Source organism: Acinonyx jubatus, chromosome E1, assembly GCF_027475565.1.
Source record: "Acinonyx jubatus isolate Ajub_Pintada_27869175 chromosome E1, VMU_Ajub_asm_v1.0, whole genome shotgun sequence".
Taxonomy (NCBI): Eukaryota; Metazoa; Chordata; class Mammalia; order Carnivora; family Felidae; genus Acinonyx; species Acinonyx jubatus.
In genome coordinates this window covers 9,202,894-9,214,207 of record NC_069397.1, presented here as the reverse complement: position 1 = coordinate 9,214,207, position 11,314 = coordinate 9,202,894, and positions in this window count along the sequence as shown.

Here is an 11,314-nt window from a genome sequence, read left to right as displayed (position 1 = left end):
GAATGCACGTGATGTCACTCTGGACACCTGACAAGGGTTAAAATGGTAACTTTTGTGTATTTTTTACCACAATACAAAATGATGCCAATATAAATTCCCACCAGTACTGCATAGAAGTACCTAGTCCTGGGGCGCCTGGGTGGCTCAGTCGGTTAAGCATCTGACTCTCGATTTCGTCTCAGGTCATCATCTGGCAGTTCGTGGGTTCCAACCCCGCATTGGGCTGCACACTGTCAGTGCAGGGTGCTTGGGATCCTCTCTCTCCCTCTCTCTTTGCCCCTCCCTCTCTCCCTCAAAAAGAAACGAAAATAAACACTTAAAACAATATGTACATTATGAATCATTTCAAGTTTGGATGATTTGAAGGGGAAAAAATGACACTTCATTGTCTTAACGTGCATGTCCCTGATTAAACTTGTGAGACCACAGTAGTCCCCCCTTATCTGAGGTTTTGCGTTCCCTCGGTTTCAGTTACCCATGGTCCCAGTCTGGAAGCAGATGATCCTCCTTCTGATGTGTAGACAGAAGATAAAGCATTAATTTGTAGGACCTCTTTATATATTCTGAAAAGTGATTTATCTCTTAAAATTGTGGTAAAGAGGGTCTTTCAGACTATTATTTCACCTCTTGCTTATGGGGTCTTTTGTAAAAACAGAAGTTTTGAATTTGAAAAAGAATCTGGCCATCTTTTTCTTTATGACTTCTGGGCCAAAAAAAAAAAAAATGAGTGACTGTGTAAGGCTTTTGATAATTATTTATAACACACATTTTTTAAAAAAGGGGATCACATAAAGCTTCTCACCATTCTGGGGCACGAGTGTTTCAAGGAGAGGAAACTGCCACCCTCGTGATTTCCAGATCATAATAGCATTTTGTCCCCAGAGATCAACAAACCAGAGACACATTCTTTGGAGCCATTGAGTATCAACCGATTGATGTAACACCTATTTAACCTCCAGCGTCAATAGTGACTTTCACATATGCTTTTTATATTACATAACTATACTTTGCCAAGTATACTCAACACTATTATAATTGTTTCCTATCCCTCATGTGATAGCCCCATACTTCTTTAGAAGTGAAAATAAATATGTTTCAAAATAGCAAAACTTTGTAGCCCTGTCCTTATCATCATGTTTGGGTTTGAATTTTCACTTTTTTTTTTTTCAAAATGGAAACAGCTTGATTCATATTTGTTATCTTATTAAGGGAACAACATAACACATTCCATTATTTAAAAACTTTAGAAAACCGGGGCGCCTGGGTGGCTCAGTTGGTTAAGCGGCCGACTTCGGCTCAGGTCATGATCTCACGGTCCGTGAGTTCCAGCCCCGCGTCAGGATCTGTGCTGACACCTCAGAGCCTGGAGCCTGTTTCAGATTCTGTGTCTCCCTCTCTCTGACCCTCTCCTGTTCATGCTCTGTCTCTCCCTGTCTCAAAAACAAATAAAATGTTAAAAAAAAAAAAAAACTTTAGAAAACCTAGAATGGCAAAAAGAAGAAAGTAAAATAATTTGAGTTACCTGAATTCCCACCAACTAGAAGTAACTATTGATAACACAGATTTTTTTTAAGTTTTATCTATTTAAGTAATCTCTATACCTAGCATGGGGCTCGAACTCATGACCCAAACATCAAGAGTCACATGCTCCACTGACTAAGCCAGGCAGGTGCACTTTTTTATTTTATTTTATTTTATTTTTATCTATTATTTTTTTTTAGTAATGAACATTTTATTTTTTTTATCTTTAGTTTTTTAATGTTTATTTATTTTTGAGAGAGTGGGAGAAGGGGAGAGAGAGAGGGAGACGCAGCATCTGAAGCAGGCTCCAGGCTCTGAACTGCCAGCACAGAGCCCGATGCGGGGCTCGGACCTACAAACCGTGAGATCATGACCTGAGCCGAAGTAGGACGCTTAACTGACTGAGCCATCCAGACTCCGGTAGTAATGAACATTTTAATGCATATATACTTTAAATGCAATTCCACTTCTAGGAATCTAATGATATTCTCCCCAATGTAGACAAAGAAGCATGAACATAGACATGTTAATAGCAATTAATAATAGCAATATTAACAATATTGCTGTGTTAATAATAGCAATACACTAAAAACAACCAAAATGTGAATAGAAGTGAGTAAATGTGTTCCTACTTGTCTGAACAAGGGGATATTTATACTTTAATGATTTTGTGTACACATAATATAATTCCAGAAAGATGCATAAGAAATTGCTAACATTGGTTGGTTCCCGGAAGAGATTAGGAAGGGATACATCCTTTCACTATGTAAAATCTTTTGAACTGCTTAAATTTGCACCATGGGCAGGTATAATCTAGTCAAATAAATAAATAATGAAAAATTCATGTTTATTTGATGAGCAAGATTTAATACCTTTTCTTCCTTCTGCGAACTCTCTGTTTATATCCTCAATTTTTGTATTTTTATTTTGAGAGAGAGAGAGAGAGAGAGCACATGCATGAGCAGGGGAGAGGGGCAGAGGGAGAGAGAGAGAATCTCAAGCAAGCTCCACGCTCAGCACAGAGCCGACTCAGGGCTCGATTCCATGACCCTGGGATCATGACCTGAGCCGAAATCATGAGTTGGTCCCTCAAGCAACTGAGCCACCCAGATGCCCCTGCATGTCCTCAATTTTTAAAAATTTTTGTTCAACTGTCTCAAAGGTTTGTAAGAGCTCATTATATGTTATATGTTTACTCTTTCGGGGCACCCGGGTGGCTCAGTGGTTGGTCGTCCAGCTTCGGCTCAGGTCATGATCTCACCGTTTGTGGGTTCGAGCCCCGAGTCAGGCTCTGTGCAGATAGCTTAGAGCCTGGAGCCTGCTTTGGATTCTGTGTCTCCCTCTGTCTCTCTGCCCTTCCCTACTCACGCTGTGTCTCTCTGTGTCTCTTAAACATAAATAAACATTTAAAAAAAAAAAAGGAGCTTGAAGAAAGGCAAGCTTAGCAGACCCAGGCATCCATCTGCCTGCCGTAGGGATGGATATGAACTTCCTGCTGGAAGAAGAGGGTGGGGGTTAAGTTCTGGGACCTGCTGGGAACAGCAGGCAGAGCACAGAGGTCCACCCTGCAGACTCCTTCAATATGCGGCCCAGGCCTCCCCAACACTGGCCTTCAGGAAGGGAGGCGATGCTCCCAGGTTTCAGAACTGCTCTCCTCATTCTGCGAGCAGAAAATACTGACCGTTGCATTCAGCTAAGGGAATGTTCCAATACCTGTGGGAGGAAAGGACCTTTAGGGCTTATCCGAGGAAGGCCTTACTTCCAAGGGAGAATGCCATCTCTCACCGTGCCCAGCAGACCAAGGTTACCGCCTACCTCTTTACAGATCAGCTGGCAGCCTCCAACGCCTCCTGCGCGTTCCTTGACTTCCTGTGAAACAGCCCCTCAGCCCCTCCCACGCCTGTGAAAGTGGGTTTTCTGAGCATCAGGCCTGAACAGAATTTCCGTTAGAAGCTGAGGTAGCCTGCTCTCTTTTTGCAGCCGATACTTTCATTCAGAAGCTCTGATGGCCTTTTAGGTAAACCTACTCCTCCCCCTCCTCCCCTGAACTTTTCCTGGAAACAGCTTGCCAAGGTTTACGGGAACAATATGGCTCCGGCCCCCACACCAGCCATGACCTTGAGAAGGGAGAAGGCACTGAGCCACCCAAGGGGGTGAGTAGAGGAGCTTGGAAGAACAGAGACCTCCAGAGACAAGAAGACAGAAGCTGAAGAGGCACGAGTCGGGGGCTGGAAGGTTCCACAGAGTGTGCGCAGTGGCATGTCTGGGCCTCGGCCTTTCTGGAGCTGCTGACACATCGGCTGTCTACTCTCTTCTGCGAGAACACAGATCGGGGCTGCTCTGGCTTCCGGTAATGTGCTGATGATTTCCTCTAAGTGGCTGCTCCCTGCAGACTGACTTCACCCACCTAAAATGATTCATTTGCTCCCCTTTCAACTCTGTCCCCCCCCCCCCCGCACTTATAGGCCAGAGCAGCACGGCATGGCTCCAAGCTCTGTCCGCTGCCTCAGGCGAGCAGGGCCTGAAACAGATCTTCTAACATAGAAATTTTTAATGAAATTAAGGGTCGTGCCTAAAGACATACCACAAAATATGACATCTGCACAGGCTCTCTGGGGTGACTCCAAACCACAGAATGTAAGGGGAGAAGGTAGAGACACAAACTTTCCGTGGAGCATGGTTTGCTATGCCCAGAAACAGACAAATATCCTCCCTTCTATTCCAGAAAGGTGCGGCCAAACAGCTCTGTGTGCATCGGGGCCCCGAGCATCGCCTGAGGAAAACAAGCGTTTTCTTCTAAGACCTCCTCTAAAGCCTCCTATTTACGGAAATGTAACTGGTCTCTCTTCCCATGTGCGAAGTGCTAAGGCTACACAGATAGGCGCAGTCACTGGGTGCCAACAGGTCAGTAAACGGACACTTGTCACTCGGGACGATGAATCCAATGCTAGGTCGGTGTCAAAACCAGCTGCCAGCTCCTCCCCCCAAAGAGGATCAGGTGGGAAAGAAAGATTTCTTGGGGGTGATGTGGAGGGATGAGCTAATTGCCCTCCCCCCCACCCCCTTGCCTTGGAACAAACAGCACCTGCCTCCACCTCTCCAATGACTCGGCTCTGGGATCCAGGTGTGCCTGGAGTCCAATTAGGGCGGCCCAGACCTCAAGGTTTGGGAGATGCTGCCGAAAACAGGTGTGGACTTATTGACAGCTGCCCACTCACACCCCCCCCCCCAACATCCGGGGAATGACATTTTAGGGGTGAGTCCTGAGGCTGCTTCTCTTTGGAGAGCAAAGTGTGGAAACACGTCCTGAAGGTCGTCTTGTGGGGCGAGGAGTGGCTTGGCTGTATTCTCGTGGCGCCTCCTTCCCGGGCTTATCTACTCCCCATGCAGGAGATTCCCAGGGGAGGTAGCAGGGGGTTTCTCCTCTGCTTTCCGACACTTCTGGTCACCAAACGAGCAGGGTTTTCTTTCCGCACCAAGCAATTCGGCGACACCAGCTGGGTGTTCTACAGTTCAACTCAAATCTGAAACTATCTGACTGGACTTAGCAGCAGATCCCACAGGCTAAGGGCATCAATGCTTTCTTTAAAAAAAAAAAAAAAAAAAAAAAAAAAAAAAAAAAAAATTTTTTTTTTTAATTTTTTAATGTTTATTTCTGAGAGAGAGAGAGAGCATGAGCAGGGGAGGGGAAGAGAGAGGGGGAGACACAGAATCAGAAGCAGGCTCCAGGCTCGGAGCTGTCAGCCCAAGCCCCACGCAGGCCTGGAACCCACAGACCACGAGATCGTGACCCCAGCCAAAGTCAGAGGCTTAACCAACTGAGTCACCCAGGCGCCCCCCCAATTTTTTTTAATGTTTATTTATTTTTGAGAGACAGAACGTGAGAGGGGGGAGGGGCAGAGAGAGAGGGAGACACAGAATCTGAAATGGGCTCCAGGCTCTGAGCTGTCAGCACAGAGTTCGATGCGAGGCTCGAACTCACGGACCGTGAGATCACGACCTGAGCCAAAGTCGAACAGCCAACCCACTGAGCCACCCAGGTGCCCCAGGGCATCACTGCTTTCAACAGAAAAACTATAACCTGTTTCTTGTCAGAATAAGAACTTTATTTTATTTATTTTCATTTTTTAAATTGTTTATTACTTCCAACTTTTTCTTAAGTAGGCTCCATACCCAACATGGAGCTCAAACTCATGACCCCAAGTTCAAAAATCCCATGCTCTACTGACTGAGCCAGGCAGGTACCCCAGAATAAGAATTTTAGACTAATAAACATGTTAAAAGATATAAGGAAGATATTGGAACTATAACACAAGTTACTTAAGAATAAAATCTTAAGGGCATATGGGTGGCTCAGTTGGTTGTGCATCCGACTTTGGCTCAGGTCATGATCTCACGGTCCGTGGGTTTGAACCCCACTTTGGGCTCTGTGCTGACAACTTGAGAGCCTACTTAGGATTCTGTGTCTTCCTCTTTCTCTGCCCCTCCCCTGCTTGCACTTTGTCTTTCTCTCTCAAAAATAAACATTACAAAAAAAAGAGATAAAATGTCACAGTTATGGTTGGGGTTCCAGTTACGGGGCGCCTGGGTGGCTCAGTCGGTTGAGCGTCCAACTTTGGCTCCGGTCATGATCTCGCAGTCTGTGCGTTCGAGCCCCGCGTAGGTCTCTGTGCTGACGGGTCGGAGCCTGGAGCCTGCTTCGGATTCTGTCTCCCTCTCTCTCTGCCCCTCCCCTGTTCATGCTCTGTCTCTCTCTCTCTCTCTCTCTGTCAAAAATAAACATTAAGAAAAAAATTTAAAAAAAAAATGCTTTCCTCCCCAAACCCCTTTAAAATAATCACAAAAGGATAGGGGAACCTGGGTGGCTAAGTCGGTTAAGTGTCCGACTCTTGGTTTTGGCTCAGGTGGTGATCTTGTGGTTTGTGGGTTCGACCCCCGTGTCCAGCTGTGTGCTAACAGTGCAGAGCCAGCTAGGGATTCTCTGTCTCCCTCTCTCTGCCCATCCCCTGCTCATGCTCTCTCTCTTTAAAGATTTATAAATAAATAAATAAATAAAATGATCACAAAAGAATAAAATAAGGACAAAGAGGGTGGGAGAGGAAGCCATGCAGAGGCAATGCTTGGACAGTTGATGACCATTCCTAACTCAGTGGAAAAGCTGAGACCTTGGTGCCCTGGGGACCCAAGCACAGACGAGACCCTGCCTACCAGGGGGAATTAAGCAGACGTGTGCCCTGGAAACTTTGAGAACGGTGACATCACCCTTTAGGGAAGCTCAGTGAAGCCCCATCCATGCACCTGGCTTTTTGGTCCCAGACATTTGAGGAAAGCTCCTACCATGAAAGGCAGAAACTTACAAAAAACAAGTGGAAAAAACCCAGAGAAACAAAGGAAGTTCTGAAGCATGTTTTCCCCATTGTCTAACTCTCTGGACCCCAAGTGGGACTTTCAGGCAATGTTTGACCTGGGTACCCAGGTCTGGACAACTTTTCTCTCCTGAGATAGGCTTTTGTAGCAATCAGGCAGCCCCTGGGGACCCTAGGGCTCTGAGGGAAGGTCTAACACTCAAATCCTAAACTCCTTTTTTTCTTTTTTTTTTATGTTTATTGAATTTTGAGAGGGAGAGGACCAGCAGGGAAGGGGCAGAGAGAGAGAGAGGGAGACAGAGGATCTGAAGCAGGCTCTCACTAACAGCAGAGAGCCATGTGCAGGGCCTGAACCCACCAACCATGAGATCATGACCTGAGCTGAAGTTGGACACTTAACTGACTGAACCACCCAGGTGCCCCTCAAATCCTAAACTCTTTTTCGGAACTTCTTCCCTTGGATCTTTAGTCAACCCGTTATTCCCTTTGCTGTGGTCAGAACATTTGTGTCTTCCCCAAAATTCTTTAAACTGTCAGTGTAAAAAGGGTGTAAGTTTTTTTTATTTTATTTTTTTTAAGTTTATTTATTTACTTTGAGAGAGACAAGACAGCATGAGTGGGGGGAGGGGCAGAGAGAGAGGGAGATGGAGAATCCCCAACTTTTTTTTTTAAAGAAGAGATGGGAACACAGAGGGAAATCAGATGGTCTGGGTTCAAATCTCACCATCACTTGCGACCCGTGCTGTAATCTAGAGCAAGAGAGTTATTTCACCTCTGACTCTGTTTCCCCTTCTCTGAAATGGAAGTTCTATCTCCCAGGGGGAGGTAAGGATGAAGAAAGAAAATGCCCAGGGGCACCTGGCAGGCTCGGTGGGTGGAGTGGGGGACTCTTGACCTGGTGGGGGCGGGGGGCGGGGAGAGGGGAGGTTGTGAGTTCCAGCCCCACGTTGGGCGTAGAAATTACTTAAAAATAAAATCTTGGAAAAAAAGAAGAAGAAGAAACAAAATGCTCATTAAGTGCCTGGCTCACGGTCAAGTGCGTGCCCGCGTCCTAGAAGCTCCTTGTGTTGCCACTTCTAGGGTGCATCCTTCTAGGACGCACCCGCTCCCTCGGAGGGAGGCCACAGTCCCTGACACCCTCACTGTCCTGCTTTGTGACTTGGGAAGCGGAGTGGGTCATGAGGAGTGGGCCATCCGCGTCCACGGGGAAGATCTGCCGCGCCCCCACGCTGTCCTGGGGAGACCTAACTCCAGCCGCAGGCCCGCGTCCCAGGGAAGGTGTTTGCGGGGGGTGGGGGTGGGGGCGGGGACTGGAGCTCCCTTAGGGAAAGGGGCGGGGCCGCGTCTGGGCGCGGGGGCGGGGCTGGGGCCCGGTCGGGGAGGGGCGACGGGGTGGGAGCCGCGCGGGGTTGGGGTCTGTCCTTCTGCATCCCCGGCTCGGTCCTCTGGTCAGCGTCCATCCCTCGGTGTCCGACTGCTGTCCCTTAGGCTCGACCTCGCCCGCAGCCTGGGCTATCCTTTGTCTCAGTCAGGTTATCTGATGCATTTTTGGTGCTTGGTCCAGACCAACCCTGCTTGCGTCTGGTCTTTCCCCTTGTCTCTGTTGCTGGTTCTAGCCTGTCCTGCTTCTAGATCTCTCGGCCTCAGGGCGTGTCTCTCTTCTGGGTCCTATCTCTGAGACCCGCGCTTCCTCTCTCTGCCCCATCTTTATTTGGCTCAGACTCGGTCCTTCCTCCCATCCCCCCTTTCTCAGTTCTGATCTCCCAGATAACATCCCTCTCTCCTGATCTTTTCATTAAAAAACAATCGGAAGTCTATTAGCCAATAGCAGGCCTTGTTGACAACGGGCCCAGCTTCAGCCCAAGATTGGGGAAATTCCCTAGAGGCAAATGCCCAGCCTGGGCCTGGGCTCCCAGATTTGGCACGGGGCCTGGATGTGGCTGTTCCAGGTCCTGTGAGAAAGGTCCCACATGCGGGTCTGGCTGAGCAGTGGCCTCTGGGGCTCAGAGGCAGTGTGGGAAGTGGCAGCTCACTTTCCATGAGAGTGAGAATTGTCCCAGGCCAGCAGACTGTACTCACACCGGCAGGACTTTGGTCCCTTTCTCCTCTGTGGCCTCAGTGGCCTTCTAAGTTGGTCCTTGCTGGGGACCAGGGCCACCTGAGCTAGCATTTTTTTCTCCCACTATAAGCCCGCTAAACTCTAGTCGCTGTCTCCTTTGTTCCAGGAAGCTTGTCCAGCCTCCTAAACAGGCTTCTTTCTATTTCTTTACTGTCAGTTCCAGATACAGTGCTGCTCAGGGAGGCTTTGTCTATCTGGCCAGTAAACATGGCCTGGCCCAGGCTCCGGACCAAGTTTTGGGATTGGCATAAGGAAATCAAAAGTTTTAGGCATAGGCCCTGGCCTGTCCACCTCCCTCCCCCCGAGTCCTACCCTTCCTCCCCTCTAAGGCCAGAATAATTCTCATCTTATAGACTCTGAACCCCTCTCCCCCAGCTCTCTTTAGAATTTACACTAATTATGTACAGGCTTTGGCCATAGCTTGCACATATGAGTTGAAAAATTTTTTTTAACTCTACAAGACAGTCCATATTTGTTTTTTAAGCCAATGGCAAAAAAAAAAAAAAAAAAAAAAAAAAAAAATCAAGTAGTGCAAAGGATACACCTTGAAAAGGAAGTTGCCTTCTCATACTTGATCCTTGTTTTTTTTTTTTCTTAAGTAGGCTCCATGCCCAATGTGGACTCATGACACATGACCCTGAGATCAAGAGTTGGATGCTCTACCAACTGAGACACCCAGGCACCCCACCCCCCTTTTTTTAAAGTAAGCTTTAGCCCCAACCTGGGCTTGAACTCAGGACCCTGAGATCAAGAGTCACCTGCTCTACCGACTGAGCAAGCCAGATGCCCCCCATCGTTGATCCTTAATTCCTTCCTCCAAAGAATATGTCTGTTATACATTTTTGTGACCTTTCTCTTCCTTTTCTTAAAATCAATTCTGAAAATAAATTCCAAAAAAAGAAACATGCCTTTATAAAAAGTTACTAAGTGTGAAATGAAACACATAGGTGTGAAGGCTGCTTGGAGAAGATTTTTCCTTACATGGAGACTGGACTGAACAAAACTTGTTGAAATAGAAGTCCAGTGACCTTGGAACTGAGGAAGACTTTATTCTCTGCTTGATTCATTTCCCACTAAGAACACAGGCATTATTTTCTGCTCAGAGGACTTTTTTTTTTTTTTTAAGATAGAAATCATATACAGTTCACTGTTTTGAAGTGTGCAGTTCAATGGTCTTTAATATATTTACACAGTTGTGGAGCTGTCATCACAGTCTAATTTGGGACATCTTCATTTCCCCCAAAAGAAGCCTTATACATTTTAGTTTCTACTTGGCCATGATGAATAACACTGCCGTAAATAGTTGTGTACAAGTGTTTGTGTAGACATACGTTTACCTTTCTTTTGAAATGAGTGCAATAGTTAGGTCATATGGTAACTACCTGGTTTATTTTTTTTCATAGTCTCTACACCCAACATGAGACTCAAACTCATGACCCCGACATCAAGAGTTGCATGCTCTTCCAACTGAGCCAGCCAGGCGCCCTTAGTGTTTAATTTTTTGAGGAACAGCTAGACTGGTTTCCAAAGTGGCTGTTTGATTTTATGATTCATCAGCAATGTATGAGCATCCCAATTTCCCCATAGGCTCACCAACACTTGTCATTATCTTTTATTTGTAGCCATCCCAGCAGTGTGAAGGTATCTCATTGTTGTTTTTATTTGCATGTCCCAGATGGCTGATGATCTGAGAACTTTTTAAAAACTGCATTTGCAATTAGGGTGTTCTGCCCAATTGTCATTGTCATCTGAAGTGGCTCTGAAGGACTTGAGGGTGTCCACTTTTCGGTTTTTCTCCAACAGCACAATAATGTCCTCTGCATTATGATTATGATTAACCACGCAGTCATTCAGAGCTTTCTTGCAGGAAAAAAAGGGGAAAAAAAGCCTTGAGCACAAGCTGTCTGCTAGGTCCTGAGGATACAGTAAAAAAAAAAGGGGGGGGGGCAAAACGTTGCCCCTTGTTGAGCTTGGTGCATAAGGGTGTGTCCCTGGATTCAAACCCCTGCTTTGTCACCTCCCAGCTATGTGGCCTTGGACAAGGTGCCTAATCTTGCTCAGCCTCAGTTTCCCAGTCTGTGAAATAAGGTGGCTCTGAGAGTTGCATGTAAAGCACTAGGCACAATGTCTGGCACATTGTGAGGTAGGCATTCGTTATTGTCAAAGGTGAAGGCAGACAAATAAACGTTAAAAATAATGGATAGTGAGTTATGATCAGAGAAGTACACAGTGTCATTGGAGCACCCAGTGGGAGCCTCCAACCCAGTTCAGGGTCTAGGAAAGGCTAGGAATTGATGTTTCAATGGAG